This window comes from Spermophilus citellus, assembly GCF_964194105.1.
Source record: "Spermophilus citellus genome assembly, chromosome: 2".
Classification (NCBI taxonomy): Eukaryota; Metazoa; Chordata; class Mammalia; order Rodentia; family Sciuridae; genus Spermophilus; species Spermophilus citellus.
Window position 1 is genome coordinate 235985320 of NC_138183.1, and position 14732 is coordinate 236000051.

General features: G+C 60.7%; 1 protein-coding gene across 5 annotated transcripts in view; it reads left to right on the forward strand.

Moving 5' to 3' along the window:
• The window catches only part of TSPAN18 (tetraspanin 18), a 148830-nt gene that overhangs the window by 118019 nt on the left and 16079 nt on the right, over positions 1-14732 (forward strand). For all 5 annotated transcript variants that reach the window (XM_081263535.1, XM_081263538.1, XM_081263536.1 and 2 more), the window contains exon 4: positions 11435-11517. The gene's annotated coding sequence lies outside the window, so the exon portion shown is untranslated. The remainder of the gene's footprint in view (positions 1-11434; positions 11518-14732) is intronic.

The window sequence follows — 14732 nt, forward strand, 5'->3', positions numbered from 1 at the left end:
AGAGACAGGGGCGTCGTCAGACCCTAGGCCTGGACTCTGCCGGGGTTCACATCTCAGCTCTGCTCCTGCCTGGCCCTGCCACCTTGCGGGGTGTGTTAGTCAGCTGTGCGTGACTGTAGCGAAACACCTGAGGCAGGCTGCTCTGAAGAAAAAGAGCCCATTCGGCTCACAGTTCTGGAGGTTCCTGCAGGCACCTGCGTGGGCTCAGTCCTGGTGAGGGCCCACTTGGCTGTGTCACACCATGGCAGAGGGCGATGGCAGGAGCAAAGAGTCACAGCTCAAACAGGAAGCCTGAGAGGACTCACAGGCCCGACCCAGATGTCATCACAACTAGCTCTCCAGGGACCACTTTCGGACCCAAGGCTGGCACAGGCCCCCCCCTCTTAAAGGACCCAGCACCTCCCTCCTCTTTGCCGAGGACCAAGCCTTCCTGGGGGACAAGCGTCCTTGGGAAACCTTGGGGGACAAACCGCACCCCAGCCAGGGCAGCCTGAGCCTCAGTTTTCAAGACTGAAGATGGGGGTGCTGACGGCAGCGCCTGTGCGGCCGGGGGGCTGAGGAGAGCCACGTCTGTCATTGGTGGGTTCCCAGCCAGGGCCTGTCCTGGTGAGCTGGTCCGAGGCCCCGGCTGCTCAGACCCAGCCACCCTCTGACTCTCCAAGCAGAGGACAGGGGTGGCCTCATGTGGGGACGGAGCTCCCCAGGGAGGAGGGAGTTCTCTGAGCTTCGGTGATGACGTCAGGAAATGCACCCACATTTAGAGGTTGGGACCCTGACGGGGTGAGGGAACAGGCCAGGCCCGGGCACGGCGGGCTCCACTGCCCCCCAAGTCTCCACCCTGGTCAGGCTTCACCCCCCGGGACCACCCGCCAGGGCTCCCAGGAGTGAGGGGGCCAGAGGATGCCCACAGGCCTCAACTTCAGGTTCAAGTTCAAGTTCACCTCTTTGGCACGTGGACCCTAGGAGGCCAGGAGGAGGCCTGTTCCTGAGACTCTCTTCTCCAGTAACGTCCGCTTTTCAGAATGAGGCGCCCAGAGGAGGGGAAAGGACCTCAGCAAGACTCGGGGTCACCTTCCAAACTGTCACACTAGCCACAATGGACCCCGGCCTTGGGTGGACACGACCCAGCTCTGCATCAGTAGTCAGAGCTGCCGTTGGCCCGAGTCACCTTGTGGGGGCTCAGTCTCAAGTAGCCCAGGGTCACATACCCAGGGCCCAGAGGTGGGGCCCGGCCAGGCCAGGGCAGCCTGTGCTCAGGCCTCTCCCGCCCCGGCTCCCCGCCCCCACGGGAACCCACGTCCACGTGGTCCCTGGAACCTGGGGTCTTCCTCTTCCTTAATTAACTAACAGGGAAATGAAACACCTCCCCCTCCCAGCAAGAGGCTCCCGCAGTCCTGAGGCCACCTGAGCCGGTGGCTTTGCCCAGTGGCGCCCACCTGCAGGGCCTCTAAATTAAAGGTGGTCACCTCCCTCTGGGGGTCACAGTCCCGGGGCAGGGCGGAGGGGTTTATAGGTACAGGCCTCCGTGCCCAGCTGAGCCGGCAGGCGACCTCCCCCAGCCAGGAAATGGCCAGAGTCTGTGTGTGTTGGGGGGTGGGGGGGACTAAGGGTCCAGGGGGGAGGGAGAACCTGGCCGCAGCCCCAGTGCTTCCTGATGGATGAGGACCACAGCTCCGCTTCTCCAGGGCGTGTCCCGTTCCGGCCTGTGGCCTCCTCGGCCTCCTCACACACTCACAGTGACCTGTGAGACTCTGCGCTGTCCAGCAAGGGGGGGAGAAGATCCCCTGGATCTCAGCTCGGTCCCTTCCCGTCCACACAAAGAGGGGAAGGGGCCCCCCACCCTCCAGCCCCAGGAGGGGCGGCTGAATTAAGGGTCCTACAACCAGGGGCCACAGGCTGCAGCCTGCAGGCACATCCTGTGGTTTGGGGACAAGGCTATCCTGTCCCAGAGCTACACGCTGCTTCCTGGCACCCGGGGCTGCTCTCTGAGCCCCAGCCCCAGCTGAGGGGCTGTGACACTGCAGCATGGCCACAAAGCCTGGAACATTCACCCTCTGTCCCTTTACGGGAAAAGTCGTCAATTGTCACCGTCCTCTTCGGGGCAATGTCCCTTCTCTTGGGTCCTTCCTCCCTGCCCAGCCCCAGAGGTGAGATGAGCAAGTGGGGATTTCCGTCCCCATCCATATCGGGGACCACGGTGACGATGGCTATTGTCCCGGCTCAGCATTGCTCATCAGAACAGCTGACCCTAGGAGCCGAGGCGAAGCCTCAGAAGCTGACATTTTGCGTTAAGGTGCTCCACAAAGTCTGGGCAAATGTCCCAAAGTCCCGGGGACGCGCTCGCGGTGCCGGCACCTCAGCCGGAGACGCGCAGCCTGCGGCGGTATTTTGCCAAAAGGAAGCTGACGTCCCCGTGGGAGCTGTGTGGCGTGGGCCGCTTGGCCCTCCTGGAGGGTGACCGGCGTCCTTCCTGGCCTGGCCACCCGTGTTTGGGCAGGAATGGGGGCCACGGCTCCCCGGGGTGAAGGTGGTGGCGCTCCCCTTGGGGCCGCTGCCCGTCCCTGTCCCTGTCCTCGCCCTGCTCCTGACGCACCTCTTCAGGACTCGGAGGAGCAGCTGCGGTGTCCTCTATGGGGAGGAAGAAAGCGGGGCCCCACCCTGGCCTGGGCGCCCCTGTCCCTTGGCCTCCATAACCTGAGCGCCAAGTGCCTGTGGCCGCCCTCTCACAGGACAGGCCGCCCCTCATTCAGGCCAGGGGACTCGGGTCAGCTGCGGTTGTCCTGAGAGGACCCTGTGTCCGCAGTGTTTATAGCCAAGTCCATGGACGCTCACCGTGTGCCCCACGGGCCAGGCCTGGGCTTTGTGTCTGCTCTGGTGACAGCAGCGCCTCTCCTAGGCCACACAGAGCCAGGCCCCCCAAGTCCCCGTCAAGTCCCCGAGTGAGCACAGACAGGCGGAGAGCCCCTGGCAGAGGACGGCACTCGCAGTGACATTGATGGGACCCTGACAGCAGCCTGGAGAGTTGAAGGCGCCGTGAAGGCAGCAGTAAGATTGAAGGCACAGTGCCAGGCCAACGCCAGCCCTACCGCCGCTGTGCCAGCTCAGGCCAGCTGCTCAACATCTCTGGGCCCTGAATCCCATCAAATGCCATCATATTTGCTTTGCTGGTGGCTGTGAGGACCAAGCAAGAGCATAAAGATGAAGGGCTTGGGGGCTATGAAGCAGAGCGCCATGCCAAGAGCCGTGGTGTGATGCAAGTAGAGCAGGAGAGAAGCTGGCTAGATGCCAGGAAGAACTTCCCCACTTCAGGAGGAGACATGGGAGTAGGGCTGTGGGGTTTTCTCTCCCTGAGACTTTTAAGACTACCATCAGGCACCCGGCACAGGGGTGCACTCCTGGAATCCCAGCGACGAGGGAGGCGGAGACGGGAGGATCACAACTACTAGGACAGCCCCAGCCACTCAGCAAGACCCTGTCTCAAAGTCAAAAAAGGTCGTAAAGGCAGAGCTGGGACAAGGCTCGGTGGCGGAGCAGCCCTGGGCTCAAAACCCAAACCGCAAAAAAAAAACAAAGAACGAGTTTGGCCATCAGGAAGTCTTGATGTTGGTGGAGGCGTTGACCACAGGACCTTGGATCCTTCTCATTAGGCTTAGGTCAGTGGGGTGGGAAGGTGGCCAGAGGCCATATGTACACGTGCGTGTGTCTTGTCTGTGTGCCGCGCCTGAGCCTGCGCCGTGCCTGTGTATTTACGTGAGTGTCTGTCCCCAGACACTGGAGCCAGCCAGCCCCCCACCACTGCCGCTTGACTCTTGACCTTGGCTTTGACCCCCCAGCCTCAGTTTCTACATCTGTAAATAGGAGGTGCTGATGCCCCCTGATACCGCCAGTCACTGTAAAGTCCCGGGCAGCGCCTGGCCTGCGGGCAGTACCGGCTGTGAGCTGGCCGTCCATCACCTGGCTTTGGAGCCGCGGCCTTGGGTCCCCGTCTGTCCCCTGAGCGCTCTGATCCCAGTGTCCTCAACAAACCGCCTGGCCGTGACCGTGGCCGTGGCGCGGGTCTCGAAGGAGATCAAGTGAGAACCCAGCGGTGTCCAGGGTGGGCTTTTAGGCAAAAAACCAAGCGGGTCACCTTTGTCCACCTGGGAAAGTAAAATCCCCCCGGGGCCTGCAGCCCTGGAGTTCAGCCCCCACCACGGCCCAGCACCCCACCCGCCTGACCCCAGGGGACACCACAGAGCCAGGAAGCCGGGCTGCAGGGGCTGCTCTGGCAGGGCCCCCGGCTCCCAGCCCCCGCCCGGCCAGACCCCTCTCCGCCGGTTCCCAGGCCCCTTAATACCCGGGGTCCATTAGATATTCAAATCGGGCTGTGGGGGGCCAGGTTGCCCAGCAACGGCCCTGTGGGTTTGGGGACGGATTAGGAAGCCTTTCAGGGGTCTCTTTAGAGCCCCAGGCTCTGGGGGGTAAACTGTGGGAAGGCGGGCAGGGGCCAGGGCTGGAGGGTCAGCGACAGGGCAAGACTCGAACCCCGTCCTGCTTCTCCCCACCTGCTCAGCCCTGGGCCAGGCGGAGCTGCTGGACCTCTCGGGGTGCCCGGGGCAGAACCCTGGCTTCCCTCACCACCTGGGCAGCGCGGCCGCCTCCTCCCTCCTCCCGGCCTCAGTTCACTGCTGGGTGACTCGGGAGGACCCCCATGTTCCTCTGGGCAGGGGCTTGGCACAGTCCCTGGCGCACACGGGGCAGGCGCAGTGATTACCTTGGTGATGACGCTTTCCCTAAGGGGCACCTTCAGGACCCCCTTCAGGCCTGGAGGGGACTCAGGTTGGGGCTCAGTTTGAGCCACCGGGTGTGGCAGGGCAGGCCTGGGCCACGTCATCCCGTCCTGACAGCCCCAAGCCTTCAGGCAAGGCCCTTCCCTCTGGATACCAGCCCCTGGCCACAGGTCGTGGTGGCCTCTGGGCCACTGTGGCTAAGTCCCATGGCAGCCCGTGGGGACGATGCCCTGGGGGTGGCCTGCTTCTCCCACACCTGGTCCTAGGTGCTTCCAGGGGATGAGGCCGCCTCTGGTCACCGAGGGGACCCTGCTCCTTCAAGGTGGTTCAGGGCTGGGGCTGGCAGCTGTGACAGGCCCAGAGCCCCCAGCACTGGCCGGGGACCCAGCAGGTCTCTTCCCCTGCACAGGCCCACGCGCACCTGGGAGCAGAGGAGGCTCAGCCTGGGCGGCTGGTCCTCGCTGTCCCTGAGGCCAGTGGCAGGCCATCGTCACGCAGTTGGGCTGCCTTGCAGGGGAGGGGACGGTTAGCATGGGGAAGGGGAGCTGTGACCAAAATGCCAACCCGGGGTGATACGGAAGGAGCCGGGCCCTGGGTGTGATGGAAGAGCAGGTGGCCAAGGGCTGCTGAGGGCCCCCCCTTCCAGGTGAACCTTGGGCTTCTCCCCTCGGGGTCCCTGGGCCTGCAGTGTGGCCCCCGGGATGTGCAGAAGGGACGCCCTGGTGGGCCCCACCCTAAATCCCAGAATCCACACCCCACGGCTGCAGCCTACGGGTCTGAGGGTTCACAAGCCCCCAGGGGATTGTTGACACCCCCCCTCTGGCCCCTCCACCCCACCTGGGAGGGCTGCCCGACCAGGGAGCCGGCCACAGGGGGTCCCTCTGACCACTGATTCTTTAACTGACATCTGGGCACAGGACTCCATGCTGCCTGTGGCCGAGGTCTAACCACTGATTGAACAGCGCCGTTTGTGACCAAGAGATGTAAGCGTGACTTTTACACCTGGGCTGGTGACCACGGCCATTTTCCTTTTTACTCTCCTCATTCTACCTCCCCATGACCAGGTCAGAGTCTCTGCAAGCAGGTCCAGAGCCTTGGTGCCCAGAGACCAGTGCAGGTCGGGCGTCTAAGATGGGGTATGGGCTCCGACCTGAGGGTGGGACAGCAGCTTCTGCAGATGAAGTCCAGACCCAGTTCATGGGTGACCGGAGGCACAGACTGTGAGGTCACCCTCGGGGCCAGCTGGCTCGAAGCCCGTGAAGCCATGCCTCTGCAGGGCAGCAGGGCGGAGGAGCAAGGAATGCTATTTTGTCCCGGATGGGCCTCAATTTCCTCATCTGTAAAACAGGAGTGTCCATGTCACAGGCTGGGCCAATTCAGTGAGGTAATGTGTGTCGAGAGCTTTCAGAAGTCATCATAAATCAAGGTGTTATTCGTAGGGAGCTCCTGGATTGGTGGGAAAAGCAGCAGGCTTGGTATCAGGAAATCGTGGTTCTAGCCATGCTGTGGCTTTGGACGAGACCCCATCCCTCTCTGGGTCTTAGCGCTCCACATGGGAAACGAGGAGTTGCAGGTAGCACTCAGAGAAGGCTTTTCCTTTTTGAAGATTCTCTGATGGGAATCTCTGAGCGCCCAGCCTGACTCAACCCACAGACCAGAGACGGGGCCTCCCAGACGCTGAGGTTGCCCTGTGCCCCTTGACATTCACAGTTCAGTGAGAGCGGGGGACCACGGAGACTGTCACTTAGGATCTGATTGCATCCACAGCTGGCTTTGCTCCTGGTATCCAACCCTCAGGGCACCCGCCCCTCAGGAGCCTAATTAGATTTTAGTCCCATTTGTCTGGGTCCAAGTCTCTGTCCTGCCATTGCCAGGATTTGGGACCAATTGCTTATTTAGGAGACCATCTGTCTTGGGATGCATGAGACCCAGCAGGCACAACCAGTGGGCAATTAAGTCCCCCATTCTAGACACCCGACATTCAGGGTCAGTGTCCCTCTTATAAGCCTCGGGCCTGGTGCTGATGGAGGAGCCCGTGTGGGTCTCAGGGTCCAGCCCAGCTGGCGGGATCTCAGCTCTGGGACCTTCCTAGCCCGCTGGAGCCTTGGTTTCCCATCTGTGAAGGGGAATGACAATGTGAACTTTGCAGAGCTTTCTGGAGGATCGAGTGAGATCAGGTAGGTAAACACCGTGGACGTGCCTGGCACCACCGCGTGGGTGGCGTGGGTCGGGCTGGTGGGAGCAGAGCCACTGGGCCGACCACAGGAGACCTCGCGCAGCCCTGCCTGAGCCGCAGCGCCCTCTGCTGGCCAGGCGCACACCGGCCGTTTCTGGCTCTCCAGGTTCGTCTGCAGTCCCGGGCGCTCGGTCATCCTCGCCCACCTGCCATTTCTCTTTCTCTCCAGAAAGTGTGCCCAGGGGCTGGGGGCAGGGAGAACAAGAGGAGTGATTTATGAACGGAGCTGTTCTTCTTAATCAGAGAGCCCCTCCCGCCCGGCTCGGTGCAGATGGGCTGGGCGGCCATCTGGGGCCCTGGGAGGGGCGAGATTAATAAAGCTGTCTGTCCCAGGCGGGAGCCTGCTGAGAACCCTGAGGCTCTGTGTGACCTCGGCCCCATCTCGGCCCCTCTCTGGGCCTTGGGGCTCCCATCTGTCAAGGGATGGCAGGACTGGGTCACCCCCCAGGGCCCTCCAGCTGGCCCGGGAGAGGATGCTGGCAGCTTCCTGAGCTCTGTGCACGGCTGCCTGGTTCAGGGCAGAACCACGCAGGGCTGGGGACTGGGGGCTGGGGACTGGAGCTGTCTCTTTCTGGTGTCCCTTCGGCTGCTGTGCCCCACCAGACTCCATCTTGTCAGCTGCTCTGGTGTGGGGCTTAGCTGACCTACAACTGAACCAGAGCCATGTCTTACTAAGCAGGAGAATCAACCAGGCCAGTGGTCGCCTCCTCTGGGCCTCAATTTCCTCATCTGCAAAATGGGAGAGTGATGGTTCCCATCCCCTCCTGGAGAGGGATTAAATAAGACGCAGAAGAAATGCACAACAGGGTCTGGGACCTGGTGGACACTCAATTCTTTTTTTTTGGGGGGGGGGTACTGGGGATTGAACGCAGGGGCACTTGACCACTAAGCCTCATCCCCAGCCCTATTTTGTATTTTATTTAGGGACAGGATCTCACTGAGTTGCCTAGCACCTTGCTTTTGCTGAGGCTGGCTTTGAACTCATGATCCCCTGTCTCAGCCTCCCGAGCCGCTGGGATGACAGGTGTGTGCCACCTTGCCCGGCAGTTATTATTAATAACTCAATTATCACAAAACTAGAAAAACCTGAGATTAGGGAGAAGATGTTTGTACCCACCCTAACCAAGCCTGGGGTCCTCGGCTCTCTATGGCACCCACCACTCATGTGGTTGGGGTACACTTATTCCCCATACACGGCGGTGCCGGTGGTGAGGCCTCCGTGAGAACGGTGCTTGGCAATCTTCCAAGTGTCCCCAGATCCACGATGCCACAAATTCTTCCAACCGCCTTTGGCTTTGATATTGATCGTGGGTTTTCAGAGGAGACCCTAATATCTCTGGGAGAGTAGTGACTTCCCAAGATCCCCAGGGAGCTGGCCAGGCAGGCTGACCTGGGTTCTGCAGAAGGTACAGGTTGAGTGTAGCTGATGTCCCCTGTGCTGTCCTCTTCCAGGACAAATAGGAGCCAGGAACCAAGGGTCATCCAGGGGACTTGGAACTACAAAGAGGGGCAAGGCTCTTTCACAGATGAGGCAGGAGCTGCCCAGTGAAGGGAAGGCTGGCAAGACTCCATTCACACAGGGTCCAGCACCTCTTGCTTGTCACTGAGTTGGCCTTCTGTGTCACCCATGCCACAGCGTCAGAGGATGTGAGCCACATCACACTCAGAACGGCAGCTTGAGGTGCTGGCAGGGCATGGCGATATTGGGGACCAGGGCTGAGATGGGACAGGGAAGAAGAGATGGGGGAGAAAACCCTGACCCCTCTCCCCACCGAGGGCCCTGGGGCCAGGCAGGGTCAGCCCTGGACCGGACCCCCCAGGAGCCCAGGTGGCTTCATTTTTCCCAGTGCGCTCAGACTCCTGTCCTGCCTGGACCCATGGCCTCTTCTCCGGCTCCTCCTGGCGCCCGCCCTGCTGGGAGCACACAGGACCCCCGACCCCTGGCTCTTCCCCAGCCTGTTCTTCCAACTCCCTGCCTGGAGCCGCAGAGGAAGTCCCGGCTCTCCAGGGGACGCCCAGCGTAGCTGTGTGAGGTCAGACAAGTCACCTCTCTCTAGGACAGAGTTTCCCCACTGTAGAACTGTCACATTTCCTAAACCTGAGGTGTAGAGATGGGGCATGCAGTCCCCACATGTGTAGATGCAGACCAAGTGGGGCTGCCAGCTCCCAGGGACACCGCGAGCTCTCAGGAGGGAGGCGCTCCTCCTGCCTGCCCACCTCCTTCAGGCTTCACCTGGCCAGGACGGTGCTGCTCGCCTGCATCCCAGTGAATGGGGGGCTAGCCTCAGCAACTTAGTGAGGCCTTGTCAGAAAATAACAATGGTAAAAGGTCCTAGGCATGCGTGAAAGCACCCCCAGTTTCCATCCCCAGGACCAAAAGCGTGGGAGTGGGATGTCCTCACCCTCCGCTGTTCCGTCCCACTGCTCTCAGTGCAGTCACTCCGGTGAAGTCAGCGCTCCCCTGTGGCCTTCCCAGCCCCACCGCTATCCCTTCCTTCTCCTCCAACCTCACTCCAACCGTGAGCATGCGCTCGCTCCCTGCACAGCCCCGGCACCCGAGGCAGCAGCATGTCTACTGAGGGGATGGTGGGGAGAGAGGTGGGTGGATAAATGGGTGCATGACGGGTGGGTGGGTGGATAAAAGGGTGGGTAGATGGATGGATGGGTGGATGGGGAGATGGGGGGATGAGTGGATGGATGGGTGGATGGGTGGAAGGGTGGATGGGTGGATAGATGAGTGGATGGTGGGTGGATGGTTGGGTGGATGGATGGGTGGATGGGTGGATGGGTGGAAGGGTGGATAGATGGGTGGATGGTGGGTGGATGGATGGGTGGATGGTTGGGTGGATGGATGGGTGGATGGATGGGTGGATGGTTGGGTGGATGGATGGGTGGATGGGTGGATGGATGGGTGGATAGATGGAAGGGTGGATGGCTGGATGCCGCAGTCCGGCTGCAGCAAAATAACTGGGGGGTGACAAGCAACTTGCATAGATTGATACAGCAGGAGTAGGAGCCGTTTATTGTAGGACAGGAGCGGTATTTATACATTCCACACAGCTTATCTTAATTAGCATAAACTAGATACATCAGTCAACCAATAAGAAATCTCCACACTTAATGGCTCGCTGGCCTTACTTCACAAACCACTCCCTCTGGAATTTTGCCAGGCGCCATAAAGACTTGTTTACAGACTCTAATATTCCCCTGGCAAAATGCCAGGTGCCATCCTGACTTGTTTACAGACTCTAACAGATGGATGGGTGGATGGATGGTTGGGTGGATGGGTGGATGGATGGGTGGAAGTGTGGATGGATGGGTGGATGAGTGGCTGGATGGGTGGATGAGTGGATGGATGGGTGGATGGATGGGTGGATGGTTGGGTGGATGGATGGGTGGGTGGGTGGATGGTTGGGTGGATGGATGGAAGGGTTGATGTATGAATGGGTTATTGAGTGTATGGAAGGGTGGATCAATGGGTGGTTGGATGGATGGATGGGTGGATGGATGGAAGGATGGGTGGATGGAAGGATGGGTGGATGGGTGGGTGGATGGAAGCGTGGATGATTAGTTGGATGGGTGGATGGATGGGTAGATGGATGGATGGGTGGATGCGTGGATGGATGAGCAGGTGGATGGATGGGTGGATGAGTGGATGGGTTGATAGATGTATCGGTGGATGGGTGGGTGAATGGATGGGTGGGTGGATGGATAGATGGGTGGATGGTTGTGTGGGTTGGTGGATGAAGAGGTGGACTTAGGGAGGGCGGGAGAGGAATCTTTCCCCCTTCACTGCTCCCTGACCCCAGGTGGGCTTTCATTAGGGAGAGTCCAAGCTGGCATCTTGAGACTTAGACACCTTCCCTTTCCTCCTCATGGGAAGGAACCACAACCCAGTCTTCCCAGCCCCAGACTTTCTCTGGGACCCTCCCCCTTCCCACTGCTGGGGGGTGGCCCCCTAGAGGAACCTCCTGGCAAACCTTGTGCAAAGCTAAGGACACTGTCCAGCACCAGGTTCTCCCTCTTGGGAGTCTGGGTTTCTGGGGAGGGGCTTTGGCCTTCTCCCTGCTGAGAGGACACTGAGGATGCCCAGGTGGCATCCAGGTGTGGAGCCACCCAAACCTGTCACCTTCTCCCAGTTCACGGATGCCGCCAGGTCAGCATCCAGGAGTCCCCGGCCAGATCCGCAGGAAGGAAGGCGTGGGTCTCCACGCGGCTCCCCAGGACACTGAGCTGTGGCCTGGGCAGTGGGTACAGAGCTGTCCCTGGAGGTCCCCCCGGGTGCCCACCGCTTCTCATTAGTGCCAACCAGGCCAGCTCATTAGAGGCTCACCTGCAGAGGAGCACGGGGAGCAGAGAGGCTCACGGACGGCTCCTTCCCCCGCTGCTCCCTGCAGACTTCTGCAGTAAGTGAGCATTTCTCTTCCAGGACAAGTTGGTGGATCAAAGAAACGCACAGCGGCCCCTCTGACCAGGAGCCTCCGTCCTGCTGACACCCGAAGCACTGCCCAGGTGACAAATCAGCAGCCGCCTCTCCTTGCTCTGTGCACCTGTGCCCTGTCGCCTGCCCCTGCCCCTCTGCCTGCCCCCTTTCGTCAGTCCCTGTCTCCTCTGCCTCTTCTCCCTCTTGCTCTTTTCGATCATTTCTCTGATTGCTGGTCCCACTGTTTTCCTTCTCTGCTTTCTCTTCCTTCCCCACTGTACACTCACTCTCTCACTCAGTGGATCAGCTGGATTAACTGAGGGTCTACTATGTGCCTGGAGCAGCTGTAGGCACTGGGAGTAAGACAGGGGTCAAACCTGTGTTTAGAGAGCACAGGAGGTGGAGGCATGTCACTCAAGGAAACAGCACATAGAGGAGGTGGCTGTGCCCCAGGCTCAGCTCCCTGGCCACCTGGTTCCCTGCCTTGGTCAAGCCCCCTTCCCGTCTCAGCCTGTTTCTGCGTTTCCGGAAGGAGGCTGTTGGGCTGGGCGGGTACTTCCCAATCTTTTCATGACCGAGAGCGTCTTTCATTGATGTGCTTGGTGACATAAGTTGTCTGGGGTGGAATTCTAGGCTGGCATTGACCCTTAGTGAGGTGTGAGGTGCCCTGAGTCTGGAGCACCTGGTTTGTTGTGCACGACACCAGCCACCAGCCGAGTGCAACTGGGGTCACGCTGTGCTGCGGAACTGGCATCTGTCAGCCTGGGGCACTCTGTGGCCAGGTGAGGGGCTGCTGGGATAGGCGTGGGGTGCTTGACACGGTAGGGCCCACCTGGGCAGGCCAGGTGAGCTGGGGACACCTGGACCGTCTCCCAAGCTCTCCAGGTGCCTGCAGGGAGGTGAGTTTGACAGCCGGTCACCAGTGACGAGTCCCGCTCCCTCACCTATTGAGGTCTGAACATTAGAGAAGCTCCCCGAGGCCGCGGCAGGCAGATAAAGCAGGGCTTATTTACAAAGGGGGAACACAGACTTCTCCCAGGAGGGGGAAGGGGCGACAGCTGTATCCTGGGATCCCTAGAAGCCAGGTGTCCTGCCTTTTTACATGCCTGGGCTTCCTTTGTTCCCTGCCTCTTCCCCTTACCTTCTCCTTCCGGCAGGTGACTGGGCCCAGGAATGTCAGGTGGGACACAGGTGGGCTGAAGGGGAAGGGCAGGTGGAGCCCAGGACACATCAATTGACAACCTTCTAGCTCCCGGTGTGGAGGGGCGATCCCTGGACGGGTGACCTGAGCAGCAGGTGGGAGCAGGGCAGGTTACCTGACCGGGTGGACGAGAGTCATTTGTGAGTCATTTGTCAAGTCTGAGGTCAATGTTTGTACTTGGAAGTCACACAGACGGCATGGGGCAGATCTTGTGAGCAACCTGAGACAGAGGGTCCCCACCTGGGGTGGGCGTCATTGCTCCAACACCAGGACCCTGGCCCGCGTGCCCACCTGAGGGGAGGCCGGACCTCTGAGCTGTGAGGGGAGTGTTGAAATAACTCCGGCACATTGGTACCCCGGGGAACCCAGTCTGAGAACCACTGAAGGCCATCCTTCTCCCTCCTCAAAACCGCCCCTCTGCGGCCTTGGAGGAGGGGCCTGGAGGCCTGGCCACTTGAAGGCCGGGCCCAGCGCCTCTGTGATTGGTCCAGCCACGAGGGGGGAGGTGACGGGGTCCAGCGACCCCCGCAGCCAGCCCCCGCCACCCTGATGCCCTCCGTGGGCCCCGTGGCCTTCCCTCAGCAGATGGCCCCGGCTCCCTCCCAAGTACCTTTGGAACATCTTTTTTGAGGATCAACAAAGTCCCCAGACTTCCTGTCCCACCTCCAGTTCCCTCCGTCTCCTTAGAGGTGGCCGAGGGGGGGCTGGCCACAGCTGGAGGTGAGTGGGTGGGGCCAACAGCCAGGTCCCGACAGGGATTGGAGCGCGCACGTGTCTGTCATGCCAGTCTGGCCAATGGGCTGTGAGTGTGTCCCCAACGTCCCAAGCCCCTTAGAGAGGTGCAGCTGGCCCAGCCACAGACGGTGGCCCAGCCACAGACGGTGGCCCAGCCACAGACGGTGGCCCAGCCACAGACGGTGGCCCAGCCACAGACGGTGGCCCAGCCACAGACGGTGGCCCAGCCACAGACGGTGGCCCAGCCACAGACGGTGGCCCAGCCACAGACGGTGGCCCAGCCACAGACGGTGGCCCAGCCACAGACGGTGGCCCAGCCACAGACGGTTCCCTCTGGACGGTGGGACGTAACGTGGCACAGGAGGTGTAGGGAGGTCTGAGCTTTGCAAAACGATGGCTGAAAGGGGCAAGGAATTGGCTTCCCCTGCAAAGGGCGACGGAGAGTCCCAGCTTCAGATTAAGACAGACCCGGATTTGAATTCTGGCTGTGGCACCGTGCTGTGTGACCTGAGACAAGGGAACCACCTCCCTGAGCCCTGATTCCCTCAGCTGAAGAATGGACGGGGGTTGACTATTTCCTTGGAGGGTTCAGGAGGTTGTGCCCGTCCTGGGTGCACAATGAGAGCCCGCCTGCCCGCCCGCCCGCCGAGTGCCCGCTGCTGGTGGCTGTCAACCTTATTAGCTGCCGTGTACTGCTCCCTGGGTCAGCGTTTCCCATGAATCAGGAGGAAGGTTCGATTTTGATCCTACTTTCACAGAGAAGGGAACTCGGTTGCTTGCAGTTAGGAGCTTGCCCGGGCTGCACCCTGGCAGAGCTGGGATTCAGGCTGGTCATCCGCGCCCTCCTTCCCAGCGCCCGGCCTGCCCGGGGTGGGCACAGGGCTCTGCCTCCTGTCCCCGCCCTCTCCCTCCTGTCCTGTGTTTCCCACCTGGTCACCTCGAGGTGGTCGGAGGCTCTGCCCAGCAGACTGGTCCCTCTGGGGCCCGTCCTCTGCAAACCTGGCGCACTGGCTGGAACCCGTAGCGGATGTGATGGGAAGGAACACAGGGGGCTGTTCACAAGGCACTGTGTTTATTTTGGCCCTAATTGCTAAGCAGTCAGAGCCCCCTCAGGGGGTCCCTCAGCGGGCAGAGAGGAAGGACCCCAGAGCCGGCCTCCACCACATGCGTCTCAGCCTCGCCCTTCCGCAGCGCCTTCTGGCCTCCTAAGCCCGCTTTGTCCAAATCAGAGAGTGTTACAAGAGACAGACTCCTTACCAAATTCCTGGTCTGCCATTTTAAATAGAGTACTCTGAGACCAGAGAGAGAAAGTGCTTTGCCTAAAGTCACGCAACAGAGACTTGTGGAGCATGAGCCCGGGCTCCAGAC